General features: G+C 40.8%; 1 protein-coding gene across 5 annotated transcripts in view; it reads right to left on the bottom strand.

The window, feature by feature from the left end:
- Positions 1-15,154, bottom strand: part of SGMS2 (sphingomyelin synthase 2) — a 61,179-nt gene that overhangs the window by 36,211 nt on the left and 9,814 nt on the right. The window contains exon 1 of one of the 5 annotated variants that reach the window (XM_064652069.1): positions 6,611-6,633. The exons of 1 other annotated variant lie outside the window; for it this stretch is intronic. The gene's annotated coding sequence lies outside the window, so the exon portion shown is untranslated. Of the gene's footprint in view, positions 1-1,596; positions 2,032-2,073; positions 2,151-5,985; positions 6,127-6,610; positions 6,634-15,154 lie in introns of those variants that run through there. 3 more of the 5 variants (XM_064652066.1, XM_064652068.1, XM_064652065.1) reach the window with 3 other exon arrangements.

Below are 15,154 nucleotides of genomic sequence, written 5' to 3'. Positions count from 1 at the left end.
AGTTTGTCACAATACTGCATCCCTTATATAATACTTCCGATGTCTACTTAAAACATTAAGTTTGGAATTAATTTGTCTTAAAACATTACAAGCACAACACACTTATGATGCAGAAAAATAGATGCTTATCAACATGCCAACCAAGGTTCAATATTTAAAACTCAGGAGTAGAGTCATTCTGAATTGGTCAATCTAATTAGACTACCAACCCAAGAGTTAAAAAAAAAAATACATCTTTACTCTCTAAGTTCTCATTTCTCCATTGTATAAGTTCACTTCAAGGACAGCACAGAAATCAACCTCATTAGGGGCCTTCATCTGCCATGTTGTTGTCCCCTTAGATTTTCACCTAAAGTTTCTCCCCACCAGCACTTTGATTTGTCCAAATACTCTTTAAGACTGCACATAATACAAAGGTACACTTGAATATTTTTCTGAAGGACAGAGACAAGGATATGTTTTTCAGTAAAATGTGATAATCCATGCCTGATTTTGGAGAAACAATCTAAATGGAAAAAAATACGGAAGTAAGCCTATTGACCTTTCTAGTAAATTAAGCCCCAGATCATTTAAGTTAGGGTAAGTAAAGAGTAAGAGTTACTAGATTCACAAAGAAAAACATATCTAAGGCTATGCAGTCTCAAAAATTGTGCCAGGTCAAATAATAATACACCTAACCAACTACACGAAATATAGTGAAAAAAAGAAAACTGGTTTGGGGCAAACCATTTAATAAACATGACTTAAAGTGAAGCTTGCCAAAACTCCTCTAAGGCCTGGTGTCTCAGACAGAGTATCGTGCACCTGCTCAGTTTACGCTAATACATCTATGGAACCATTCACTTGTATAATTGTGTATAAATTAACAGCTGTCAAGTGGTTTGCGGACAGATAAATGTTTGATTTTCTAAGGTCTTCAAATTAAATAAAAGTTTAGAAATGGATTAAACTGGACAACACCTAATCTACATTGTATCCTACATTACCTTGCTAGAAGATTATGCATTAACTATTTTCCACAAGGATTTTAAGCCAGAAACCATGCAACGTTAACAGAAATGTACTCTGTCATTAAGTCAAGAAGTTTAGTTTAGTTTAGCTGCACTTCAAGAAGTTTAAGACTGGCTTCAATGGAGCAGACATTCAACAAGAAAAAAACCCAAAAACCTACAGCAAAACACCTTTATAATACCATTATGATCCTTATAATAATACTTTATCTTCCTGAGCTGAAACCACACATTTTGAAGTCCTCTCCTGTCCAGCTAGGTATCTACGTGGTATGCACATATCGCCCATACCAAGAACATACAATTTTACAGCAAACTAAGTATGTTCTGTAAATTAAATATTTGCAAGAGAAATCAAAACAGCAGGTGTCCTCCCTAGTTAGAGGGGCCTCTTCAGGACTAAAAATAAGACCATTTTACTGGTAAAACAGACATAACTCTAGAAACGGAAGAAACCGCAAGTACACGATTGCTACTCCCAGTCTCTATCCAGTTCACACGTAGAAGTCTTCTGTGAAAACAGCTCTCTAAGAGCGTACCTGTGGTATGCCACGCTTTTAATCCACCTGTGCCGTTCCCAACTTACCTACTCAGCTTGCACTGCTGGCAGTTCCTCCTCCAAAGGCAGATGGAAGTCTTTTTTGGAGCCTCAGGGCTCTCAGGTTTGGGCTTTGCAGTTCCTTATGGCCAGACACTCCCACCACTGAGGTAGCAGCACACAGAAGCAGCTAGAAAGTTTGCCACAATCTCTACCTTCCCCTGCAATTCGCTCCTCTCCCAACCTCAGCCTCTTCTCCCTCCTGGCGAAAGGGACCGGCTTTAAGGGCGTCAGCGGAGGCGACACTTCTCGGAAAGGTTTCCTGCCTCAGCAGAGCCGCTGCTGGACGCGCTCCCCCCCTGGAGGGCGGCTCCGGGCCGGGGGGCGCCGGGGGCAGCGCTGGCTCGGGGCTGCTGCGGCCGCCGCCGTGTTTACCACGAACCTCATGCTCGCCGCGGTGCTCCCTGACATCATTCATTCTGTTACACGCACGCCCGCCCACTCCATTTCCAAACACTGACTCACCCCGGCGCTCCCGCCGCCGCCGCAGCTGAGGGGCAGGGCCGGGCGAACCGGCCGGACCTCTGCCGAGCCCCCGCCCGCCGAACGAGGTGCCGGCGCGGCCCCGCCCGCGCGCTCCGGCCCCCCCGCCCCGCGCCTCTGCGCGCGCGCGCCGCCCCCGCCCGGCGGTGCCGCCCCCGCCCGGGGACGTGAGGGCTCCGCGGGGGCGGAGGGGCCGCCGCACCCCCGGCCGGGCGTCCCCTGCCCGGGTCCCCTCTGCCGGGCCCGCGGCCGCCTGCTCCTGCCAAGCCACGCACGGCTCCCCGGGGGGCGGTTGAGCCCCGCCGCCGCCGGGCAAGGGCCAGGTTATCTCGCAAAGCGGGACACCGGCACCTGCGCTGCCCCCCTGAAACGCTGGTTAGAGAGGAACAGCGCCCGTCCCCGCAGCCAGCCCGGCGGCAGGTGCGGGGGCCGCCCCCGCAGCCAGGCCAGAGCCCAGCGCCGCCGCAGGGACGGGCTTCCCGGCTTGGCCGGGGGATTTGATTCCCCGAACTCGGGGCTCACATGACGGATGACTGTCGTCGGAACCCCCTGCTTCTCACGCGTTTCGCCCTCGTCTGTGGACTTGGCTTTCCTCTGGGTTTTGTTTGGATTTTTTGCGAGTGTCTTTTTTATTCTTTGGTTTTTTGGGGGGGAGGGGGAGGATTGGAGGAGTATTTTTCTCCCCTCCTTTTCTGTTTTCAAAAGAGTTCCCCCATCCTTACGTAGCAGCCAGATTTTGTTGGGAGTATTTCCAGTGTAACAAACACGTGATTGGCGGGGGAAGGGAAGAAGGGAGGGGGAAGAGGGTGTCAACTCATCTGCACTGGAACTCGCTGTGGCCGATACACACCTGCCCTGCCGTACAGTGACCCGGCTGCAGCGCCGAGCGGGCGCATGACAGAGCGGCGGCCCGGTACGCAGCCCTGGATTCAAGGAGAGCACCTGACCCTCTGTTCGTCACACCCCTGGAAAGCCCCCTTCACCCAGCTATTGGCTATTCTGCTTGGGTTGCTCGCACTTTGTTTTTTTCCACAAAAGCCTGGGGGAAGGGAAGGGGGAATCTGCTTTATTCCAGCACAGGGTGGAAAAATTTTCTGCACTCTCAGAGTTCTGTGGGACAGGGAAACTATAGTCCCTGATCCAAACAGCAACAGGCACAGCACTGGTACAGACAGGATGCCAGGATTTCTAACTTTTATCTTCTTCAGGCTTAATGCAAACAGTCTGTTCTAACCAGATAAACAATTCAGCTAGGCTACTGCTGTTCCTGTTGCTAGGTAAATGCACAAACACACCTGTAGTGCTGAATCGAAGTCTATTGGAACCTCACGGTGCTCTTTACTGCCACCGTGATCACCCACCACCACCCTCCAATTCTCATAGCTGGGTCCTTTAAAATGAAATCTAGAAAAGCCATAGGGGTACCATGGGCAGGGAAGGGTCCTTGCTTTCATCTGCTTACGAAGGCACTTACATATTGCGTACACTTAATCACATGCAAGCCCCTGTAGAATTGTGTCTCACTTCAACGTATTATACAGAGAAGATAAAACCTGACAGAGTAACAGTTCAAGAGCAGAAATAGTAGGAGAGTTAAAAAAAAAAAATCTACAGGCAAATATACATATAGGTATAGCAAAGGCTAAACAGAGGCCCCCCTATTTTTCTACATTAAAAAAGCCATTTAAGGGAGGTTAAAAGGAAAGACAAGAAACTTTAGTGGCACTTTTCCAAATTATTTAGTTATAAAAGTAATCTGAAACACTGCCTTTACTTTAAATATTATTCCCACTGCATTTGAGCAAAAAAAAAAAAAAATAGCAGTACATGAGTTCACTCTGTTCAAGGCTACACTTCACACACCCAGCCTTTAAGCCTGTCATTGCAGATGACCTGTTGAAGAGTAGAACTTGGTCACAGAGCTCCTGTTGAGCTCAGAGGTGCATCTGTGAGGAGCAGCTTGCAGGAGAGGGTCTTCAACTAATCTGCTAACTACTGTTTGCAAGTCCTGCAGAACAACAAACTTTTGAAAGCAAGTGACATATTTGTGAAGTCACAAAACTTGTCAGAGGAATTAGCAGCACATCTCTTTTCCTTAAACTAGATTAACTTCACAAGAACGTTTTCAGACAGAAATTATAAGAGAGAACATAAGACCTGCAAAATGACAACTTATTTTATGAGGAAAAAGCCTCTCCTGTGCATACATAATTCCATGGGGAGATTAACATACAAGCCACAATCCCCCTACCTCCCAGGGAGGCAGATGGGAGGGAGAGAGTACAGAAGTGAGTTTTGAGGGGAAAAAAAATTACTGTTCCTTTCAGTTGGAACAAACCCAGTATCTTTTTCATTACTGTTTACTTTTCCCCCCTTTCATGAGATCAGCAGGGATATTATTGGAAACAGTAATTCTATAAACGAACACAGCCAGCCTGTGCATTAAAATTCTGACTATTTCCAAAGAGACACCCAGGCAGTTTTCAAAAGCAGCTACCATCAGAATCCTGCTTAGTTCTACCATGGGAGAACTGAAGCTGCAAGATGGGGTTTGCTGGGGGGGGGGGGGGGGGGGGGGGGGGGAAACAAGAACCATATAGAAATTTCTAGTTCAAGCTGACTTTACAGTTTATGGACAGAATAAACAGTGGTACAAAAAAAAAAAAGGCTATTTGTGTAGCCAAGCCATATCAGACATCTGTGCAGAAATGTGATAGGGAAAAACATGTACTTGTGCTCAGCCTGAGCAGTTTCAGAACTAATTAATTGTTCTGAAGTACACATGTTCTAAGGAGCTCACATGTATTTGTAGCCTTCATTGCAGCTGTTAAAGGCAGATGAAAACATATATAGGTATTTTGTACTTAAGTGTACCATACACACCCATAATTATAGTCCCTCATAATTCTTCCTTCTTTTTTCCCAAGTAGCATATAGATCAGAGCAATCCTGCAAACTATTTCTATTCAGGTCTAACATATTCTGCACCCTGGTTCTCACAGCAGCTCTATTATATCTTCAAAGGTGCTAGTTGATACTCCTACCTTGAAACAGATGAAGTAACTCCAAAATGATTTATTATTCCCATCCAATTATGAAAGAATAAAACACACTGAAGCCCAATGTTGGTAGAATATTAAATCATAAGGAGATTTTTCATCAGCATACACTTGCTAAATATTTAACACCACCTAACAAAAAGAAATTCTGCAATTTTGGAATTAAATGCCTTTCAGCAATAACGTGAATTCTAGGTCTCTAGATTATTATTTCAATCATTCATTAGTTCTCTTTCTTCACCAAGGGTTTTAGAACAGGATCCAAAAAACTTACCTTGTAAAATCACAATTAATGTCACTATGTTTTGGCAACCGAACAAGTGGATGAAAAGATAAGCCACAAAAGAAATCGTAAGACGAGTTTTTCCATCACTACTTCATAAGCACCAGCTCCAAAGTACACAGTACTGCCCTGCTACTGCCCCCTACTACTAAGGGCCATAAGAAACACCTTTATAAGTCATCAGAGCTAGCCTAAGCACTGACTCGGCTGCCCAGATAGCAAGCCTACTCCAACAAGCCAATAGAAGCTGAAACCAAGTAAACATTTAAAAAAAACCCAACCAAACAAAAAAACACAAACACCAAAAGAAGCCTACTACTTCCTATAAAGCACGAAGCTGCCAAGACAAGCACTGCCATACTAAGCACACAAACTTCTTTTAGCGTTACCACGTCGTATGAAGAACCCACGAGCAAAGAAACCTCAGTGAAGCTCACTCAGCTCAACTCAACCCAACCCAACCCAGCCCAGCCCAGCCTACCCGAGCCCACCCCAATCCCCAGGAGGAAAAGCTCCGAGAGCAAATGCCGCCCCGCGGGCTGCCCGAGTTACCTGCGGCCTCCAGCGCTCCTGGCCCGGCCCTGCTGCCCGACTGCCGAGGCACTACTGCCGCCCGCCCTTCCCAAGCTTTCAAAGGAGGCGGGAAGCAGCGCCAGGCCAATGGCAGCGGGAGCCGGCCCAGGGAGCCGCCCCGCAGGTGCCCGGCCGGGCTCGGGAGGGAGCGGGCGCAGCTGATCCCGCTGCCGCTCTGAGACGCGTCCTGCTTGGCGCGGCCCGAGGCAGCTCCCGAGGGCAGAGGCTTCCTCCAGCCACTCTCTTCCCACTTAAGAGACTTACAAACCTGTGATTATTGTCTCCCGTTTGTCTAACCTTGGTGCTCTATACAGTTTACATTCCTCAAAAGTTGCTATGTTAGCTGTTTTCATAATCAGCAGCTAGGCAGAGATACTAAGTTTTTCAAACTATTTTTCCAAAGGCTTATGTAGTATTGAGAACGTCCCTGGATAGTGTCAGGAAAAAAACAAAAAACAAAACAACCTGAAGCTTTGTGGAATTATACTCCCTGCTAAAGCTCATGAGAATACCGAATTTAGACTACAGAGATTTTTTTTGTTTTGTTTTAACAAAGCAGTAAGTTAAAACAAACTTTCTACTTTCCCCTCAATATTTCACTTACATAAGCAGAAAAAGCTGCATCACAGTTATCCTATTTTTTCCTTCGGATACTATTGTGAGATCATAGAACCATAGAATGGTTTGGGTCGGAAGGGAACCTTGAAGATCATCCAGTTCCGACCTCCCTGCTGTGGGCAGGGACACCTTCAACTAGAACGGGTTGCTCAGGCCCCATCCAACCTGGCCTTGAACACTTCCAGGGATGGGGCATCCACAAGTGCCCTGGGCAACCTGTCAGTGCCTCACCACCCTCATAGTAAAGAATTTTTTCCTAATATAATTAGAAAAAAGATGGGGGGGAGAGGGTCTGTTTGCTTGTTTGATTTTGGTAATTCTTTTAATATTCAAACTATCTGGAATCAGACACACTTTAGAAGCTGTGAAATAAGAGATCTGGTTCAGTTTCCTTAAACCAGTTTCTCTTATGAGTGAAGCCAAAAATTGATTTTCTATCTAAAAATATATGCATCCAGAATCACTGCCTCTGGCTTCAGAGCACTTTCTAGACACAACAACGGCACATGAATTAAATGCTTTTCTTGTATGAAACGAGGCTTCAGAAGAAATAGCAAGAGTACAGGTCCTTACTTGACAGAGGGTGTAGGGAGGAAACGGGAGATCAGAGAACAATAAAAATAAATTCTGGTTTACCGTCTCTATATGGAAGCAAGGTGATTCTAGGAAACTGCCTCCAGCAGAAGTACAGGAAATATTCTCAACCTTTTTAGGAAAAGAGGTAACATTTTTGGAAACAACTAGATGATCAGAAGAATGATGCCAGACAGCTAAAAAGGCTTATTAAGGCTTTTCTGTAACATCATAAGGATTTCTGGATATGACATTAAATGCATGAAAATTAAGAGAAGACTTCTGTGCTGTAACAATTGTCACAAAGTCAACTGACAGGTGAATTGGCCCATTTTCTTTGCTACTCAGCCTTATCTACTGTATCTTCTCTTCATGCTCCTGAATAGTTTTCCTCTCTCACTTCTCTGATTCCATCTTTCCCACATAGCTTCCTTTTAATTTCTTGGCCTTAGGACTTTTCTGCAGCAGGCCTGTATTCTGAAACAGAATAGTTGGACTAAACCTGTGACTGCTAGACAATGTCCTCTTCAACAAAAAGTTTATAGGGCTTTTCCCCAGTAAAGCAAAACAAAGACTCCTAAATTTTAATAAAACTAACAGTAGCTGAACAGGAGTTGCTAGATGATCTCTGTTTGTCTCTACATGCCTCTGCTTTTTCTATGAAGCAGAATTTTATCTTATTCAGCTGGGAGAGGAGAAAAAAATAGAAGGAAAAGGAAGTAAGACTGGAACGCGAATGAGCAATACAAAACTGCTAAGATTTACCCCTCCTTATTGAAGTTTATGAGCAATATAATTTTTATCTCATTATCTTACATTTTAGGATTCTATTACTATGAAGACTTTTTTTTAGCAAAAATTATTTTTAAACCTAAGCAGTTGACACAATTGCATGAGGGACAGTTGGCCTACTTAAAAAAAAAATGTGACTGCTGTTATCATCTGAGTATAAATTCAGTATGAAACATAAGGACAGATCTATCATACTAGGGTAACCTCCTGTCTAATCTGCTGATCTGGCTCTGGTAGCAGGCAGTGCAAGAAGCTTCAGAAGAGGCACAATGGTAATATCAATAAAAGCCGGGTAAAGGACAGAAAGGAGTAAAGGATCCTTCTAGTCTAGCTGCTTATCTACTTACCCTTCCAAATTAGAATCATAGAATTGTTAAAGTTGGAAAAGACCTTTAAGACCATCAAGTCCAACCATTTACTTAGCACCACCACCACGTTCACCATTAAACCATGTCCTCAAGTGCCACATCCCCACATTTTTTGAACACTTACAGAGATAGTGACTCCACCACTTCCCTGGGCAATCTGTTCCAAGGCTTTACAACCCTTTTCATGAATTTTTTGTCCCTAATATCTAATCTAAACCTCCTCTTGTGCAACTCGAGGCCATTTCCTTTTGTTTTCTTTCTGCATAGCATAACAGGAGGTGCATTTTCTCCTTTTAAATAAACAGACCAGCAACCAACAAGTAAGTTTTAATGGAGTTATGCACTGAACACCAGAAAATTGCTGCTTTTGGTATTTTTTTTTGTTTGTATGTTCTGATACTCCTCTGTTAAGTAAGATCTTAATACAATCCCATTCCTATTTCTCCCAAAGTTTAAAAAAGTTTGAGGAAAACTACAGAAGGTATACAAAATAGTCTCAAATGAAATTTTGCTATGACTTTGTCCAAGACTGTAGAATAAAGTCTGTGAAATGGCTAAAGACATTCTGACAGATATCCTTCAAGTAAGTGAATGAGTCATGAACCTCCAAGATAAAGAAGCAAAAGACAGAGCTGACTCACATATCAGTTCTGAATTTCAAATATGACATGCTTCTTTTGATATTCCCTGTATTAGCAGGACTTTAACACTCTTCTTTTTCACAGGATCAAAAGATAAATGAGTTTGGTAAAAAGATGCATGTCGCCTTTTGTTCCACTATATTTGAAATATATTCACAGTAGTTTTGGGCTTATTCTTATATGGGAGCAAAATGCCTTGGTGCTACTTATTAAAGTCATGGCCAAAAGATTTAGTGCAAAGGCCACAATTGAGGAAATGTTGTTTATTGGATGATTTTTTAGACTGAAAAGCATAAATCTTTATTGCAATTTCTATGTATCATCACACAGATATGATTAGATGGCTTCTAATGGCATGAAGTCAAAGTGAAGGGATCAAGGTATTGTTATGTCCTGCCAAATGCACATTTACCATCATAAAAATATGTTCTAGAGTGGCTTTTCCTTTGATTCATATTTTCAAATTGATTTGGAGGAGGATGCAGAATGGGTGAGTCATAATACAGGGAAAAGGGCTCTTCCTATAATCCTCTGAGAAAAATGTTCTCAAGTCTCTAGCTGGAGAAGAGGTGCAGATTTCAGAACAGATGAGGAGGCTAACAGTTTTCCATGAAATGTCTCAATGGAAAACACAATAGCATAATCTTGACTTTAGGTGCTACAAGTTTATATGTGGCAGACCAATGAGATGTCTTCATTGTTAAGAGCCTAGATTCTTGTTCTGCTCTTATAAATAAACCACAGGGAGTTGTAAATATAGATATCTCCAAGGTTGCACACACTAGGAAAAGCAAGAGAAATTAAGATGGAAATGGAAGTGTATTCTGCAATCTGAAGTTGATAGGAAACTTCTATCTAGTAGGAATATAATTGATACTCATTAATTATGCATTGAGCTAATTTGGCATTATGCCAATTCAGGGATAGGCATAAAAAGTATGAAAGTATTAAAAATTTACAGTGGAATAGGCTTTGAAGAAGGAACTATACTGACACCAGAAACATGAGGATCCTTATCTTCCTTTCAGAGCACAAAGAAAAGCAAAGCAGATATCATACTCTGACTGGAGAGTAGTACTCCCTTCTGACTCAGGAGTAACTGAGTGACCTGTGGAAACGCTGTTGATCATATAACTACTATGAGAAAGCGCTGGCATCCACAGCCCTGACGATAATACCACAAGTAAGTTACTGACGTATTGTAATTAATGAAAAAAAAATAAAATTAACACATTTCCCTGAACCAAAAGCAGACTTTGTTGATCCTCCCACAGAAATAATTCCAGGCAAGCATTTTTCTAGTCCATCTGAAAAATTTGCAGTACCCATGGTCTTTTCTAAGGCAAAAGAAAAAAAAAAGAACAAAAAAACCTGATGCAAATATCCAGTATGGACTCTCACTCAAATCTCTTATTTCCACTCTGCTTGATACTTGCATTTTCTAAACATTATTTTATAACTTTGTTAATTTCTTCACAAAAATGTTGAGGGAAGGACTAATGAGAATACCAGAAAAATACTGCAACACAGAGAACTATGCCATAGTAAGCAATCACGGCTAAACTAGATATTGTAGCCACTGGGAGTTAGTTAATTAGCACCTTCTTCTTCACCTTTCTTCTAGGGCCTGGGACACATGACAGATAGGGATGGCACAATCCACAGTGAAAAAGTATTTTCACATCACCTAACACTCATAAGTAATGATTCTATGTTATGAGTCTATGTAATGATTCCTGAAGATTTCATGCTGCAGTGATTATGCAAGTTAGTTAAACATTGTAATTAGAGGTACTGAGGTTTTTTTAATCTCTTTTTAAAACCTATTGTTACTGAATTCAAAATGCCATTCTTTGCATCTTAAGGAGTTGTTGTTTTGCTGTCATATGGAGACAAGAAGGACAAACTAGAAACTGTCCCTCGTATATATGTCCTTATTTGTGATTCTGACTCCTGTTACAGAGAGAAAGAAGGGGAAATCGGATTTTTAGAGTAGGCATGGGATATCTCCTGCAGCAAAAAATATAAGATCTGGAATGTAAGGTGGAATACAAGTGTCTTATATTCCTTACATCTCTGGAATCATGGGGATTAACAGCCTTTGGCTGAAAGATCATGATCTAGCTTCCACTGGGCATCCCAAGAGCAGAAGAACTGGAACGAGTGGCCAGTGTCAATCATTTCCATTCCACTTTTTTCCTATACATCACTACAGTCCACATGCTGATGATAGCAGGTTTATGATCATGCAGTCTTTTATGCAGACATCAGCTTCTGGGATGATTTTTGCTTCCTGCAAATTTCTCTTAAAACAGTTGCAATACTTAATGGTCACTTGTAGAATTACATTTTAGTTCTTATAATGGATTTGTGGAAACAACTTTCTAGCGTAGCAAAGGTTTTATGCCACTGTCCTTTAAAAAAATATCAGGCGGACTAGGGCACAAATGGGATGAATGCAAATATTGCTGACTGCAAATGTCCAAAGAAGCTTAAAGGAAAACTGTGCCATGTTCATTGATTTTTATTTCGGCAGAGGGGACTGCAATTTGCCTACATTTGCTCTACTTACCTAAATTTTCCTTGAGACTATCAGAGTTACATCTTGGTTTATGTCCTAAACTCTTAAGCAGTGCTTCTCACTGCCTGTTAAAAAGTTGTCACATTCAGCGCCAGAGTTAGCTGCAAATTGAATCAGAGACTTCATCAGCCAGGAATAGACCTCTTGTGAACCCACTCCTTAAAGTTGGGTTAACACCCAATTCAGGCCAGACTGCCCAGACCTTTGTTCATTTGGGTCTTGAAAACCTCTGAGACCCCACAGACTCTCTGGAAAACCTGCACCAATACTTAAGTATCATCATACTGAAATATGTTTTCTTTACATCTAGCTGGAACATCCTTTCCCAATTTCTGACTGCTGTTTCTCATTCTCTTTTCTTGTCCCTCTGTAGAGAGCCTGGCATCAGACTTTTGATCGGTAACTTCCTCGAGCATTGGAAAGCTGCTGCTAGGTCTTCACTAGGGCTTTTCTTCTGACAAATTTATTATCTGCTTTAATAGATCTTCTGCTAAATCTGTAAAGTGTTTAGGGAGGTATTGGATTAACAGTTTTGGTGTTAATGGAAATTCATTAAGTTCTGCAGGTCACTGATAAAATCCTTGAAATTCTACTAAATTTCTATCACAGAATCTTCTGAACTGGAAGGGACCCACAAGGATGGAGTCCAACTCTTAAGTGAATGGCCCATACAGGGGACTGAAACTGTGACCTTGGCATTACTAACACCAAGGTTTAACTAACTATATTATAAAGCATTGAGAAAAATGTTTGTGGACTTAACATTTTTAAGAAAAATCCAACATTTTTAAAAGAAATGCATAATCACATTTTATTTCAGTCCTTAGCCACCAAGTAAGTGGTGGGTTATAATCATCAGCAATTTTTGGATCTAGAAAGAAGTTTTCAAAATAAAATGGAAGAAAGCCCTATATCACTTTTTCTGTATGCTAGGATAATGTGAAAAAGGTTGAGAACAACAACAATTTCTCTTCTACAGGATTTAAAATGACTACTTAAATTTTCTTAATCAAGAGTAGAAGCTGTAGTATGAGAATAATGGTTATAAATATTTCATTTTCATACTGACTATTCAGTTACAAAAAACTTTAGTTCTTACTGATGGTAGAATCCAAGACAGTCATGAATTGCCAAACTCAAATTCTTGAGGGATATATAAAGTGACTGCTTCTCTTCTGCCTAAATTTACTGTAACTTCCTTATTCATTCTTGTTTTCATCACCCTCCTCTCCCACTCCTTCCCTGTGCTTTGCAAATTTTCTCATGGCTGAGGTACTTTCTGTATATTCTTGCTTTCATTCAAGGTTTGTATGATGTGCCTTCTTTCCTTTATAAGACTCTCAAGGTAACAAAAAGTTAAGTCAATAAGAAAATAAAGATATGCTTATTTTTTACATATTGTAACAGTGTGTTCTTTAAATGTTAACCTAAGTTTTACATAATTTTAATGTTTTCAATCCTTCTTCAAATATTAGTATGCAATGGATATTCAGTTGATTTTTATAATAATTTCTTATTAGTAATAAAATATTCAGTATTTTTTATCTATATGCATCCAGACTTTGTAGAAAGGAAAGTATTATGGTTTTTCCCAGTTATTAGATAAAAATAGGATTGTACAGTGGTGGCTTCTCCAAGGTTCAGCTGCACATCAGAAACGGGATGAGGTTTTCTGACTTCAGCTCACTGACCTATGTACTATAAGCAAACATCGCACTCTTTTTTATCAGTGGGAAATCTAGTGTGTCTAGAATAAACAAATCCTGGAAATTTCCAATAAACCCAGAATGAAAACATGTTGGTATAGGCGGAGTGGCTGTGTGCACGGTTGCACAGATGTGAGACAGATCAGGCCTCTGGTATATGGAGTATGGGAAGAAACTTCAGAATCAGAAAGTGCTGGAATAATCCTTTTAACATCATTTTATTATGATATTGTTCCAAGAATATTACAGAGGGAAAGAAGGCCACATAAGCCCAGTGTTATGCTAAACTTTGTTAGCCTGCCAAAAACCATAAAATCCGAAACTGTATAGAAGATAGGGAATAGGGAACACTGTAAATCTTGTGTTTATCTTGGGATTTTAAAATAAAAGACTGGAATTCTATTTCCATCTCTGCATTGCAATGTTGGGCAAGTTGCTTCTAATTATATTTTTTACGTATTTTCACTGTTTTTTGATAGCCCAGTTACATGGGACCTGTGACCAGCCTCCCCTATCAAAGATTTTGATGGGTTGGAACTCTATTCTGAATCTCTCAAATAAGTTTATATACATATTTTGGGACCCTAATTTTTCTTCCCATTCAGCTGTCCATTTTTAAAATACTTTTGAGATTCTCACCTAAAAGTGAAAACCTGGAAAACTGACTGTATGTCTGCACTTTATTACCAAATATGGAGGAAAAGTTAAGTTTGTCTGTATTATATATTTATTGACTTCCCAGGCTTTTGCATGACTACATACTAAAGAGGTTGGTTGCTTTTTTTCTATACAAGTATATTGCTTGTATTGTTTAAGTACTGCTAATGTTAGCTCAGCTAAGATATCCTAAGTCCTAATGGATATGCACTTGTATTATTTGCAATCATTACAGCTTTTAAAAACCCCTTCTCAGTTTATAGAAATTAGCTGTATAAGGGAAACTGCAGGGACCTCCATGTTTCAACAATATAACCTGTACAGCTTCTAAATAAATAAATAATAATTAAAAAAATCATGACATCTCTTATGCCAAATACAAACCTCAATGACAGTAATGGGAAAAACGTGGACTAAAATACTGTTTCTTTCCATCTGAAAACTTGTATTGTACAGCAGTTGTGTGTATTTCCTAAAATTATATTGACAGCAGCACTGAAAAAACAGGCATTCACCTTGCTAATGACCTCTGGTTTTGGCAAGGTAATAAGTATGAGAAAAGAGAAGATCTGTTCTTACCATAAACAGGAAAAGATGCTTTATAACAGCAGCATTTGCTAGTACCTCTAAAATTAACTCTGGGTCAAGCTTTTTTTAGAATTAATACAGAGCAGCTCAGCCTATAGACACATTAAAAAATATATTTCGAACAAGTCAGTCTGGAAACCATGTTCTAAAATAGTACATGTGGAAACAAAACCATAAATTTGTACTGTGTATTCATTTTCTCTTATAAATTGTCTGGCCTACAGTCTTTTCATCTTTCCCTATGACTGAAACATAAGTTAATTTAGGGCACAGACAGTTGTCTTTAAATTGTAGGAGAGTTAGATTAGAAGGCATCTCTGGAGGTCATGCAATCCAACCTGTTATCAAAGCAGGGCTAGTACTGTCTGGTCAAATTTTGAGTATCTCCAAGGATGTAGAGTTCACAGGGTTTTTGTCAGGAAATTCCAGTGCTTAACCTCTTCACTGGGACATTTTTCTTCTTCTATGTATTTGGCATTTCCCTCTTGTACTTCTAAAAATTCCCATTTGTAATCATGACCATACTATTGCAGTATGAAGGAAAAATTATTTCACACCACCTTCCATAGTATTTTATGCAAACACATCTTACTAAACATTGCAGCAAGCCAGGAATGTGTGTTT

Source organism: Pseudopipra pipra, chromosome 4 (assembly GCF_036250125.1).
Source record: "Pseudopipra pipra isolate bDixPip1 chromosome 4, bDixPip1.hap1, whole genome shotgun sequence".
In the NCBI taxonomy this organism is placed as follows: domain Eukaryota; kingdom Metazoa; phylum Chordata; class Aves; order Passeriformes; family Pipridae; genus Pseudopipra; species Pseudopipra pipra.
This window is presented reverse-complemented; position numbering and strand designations above follow the sequence as displayed.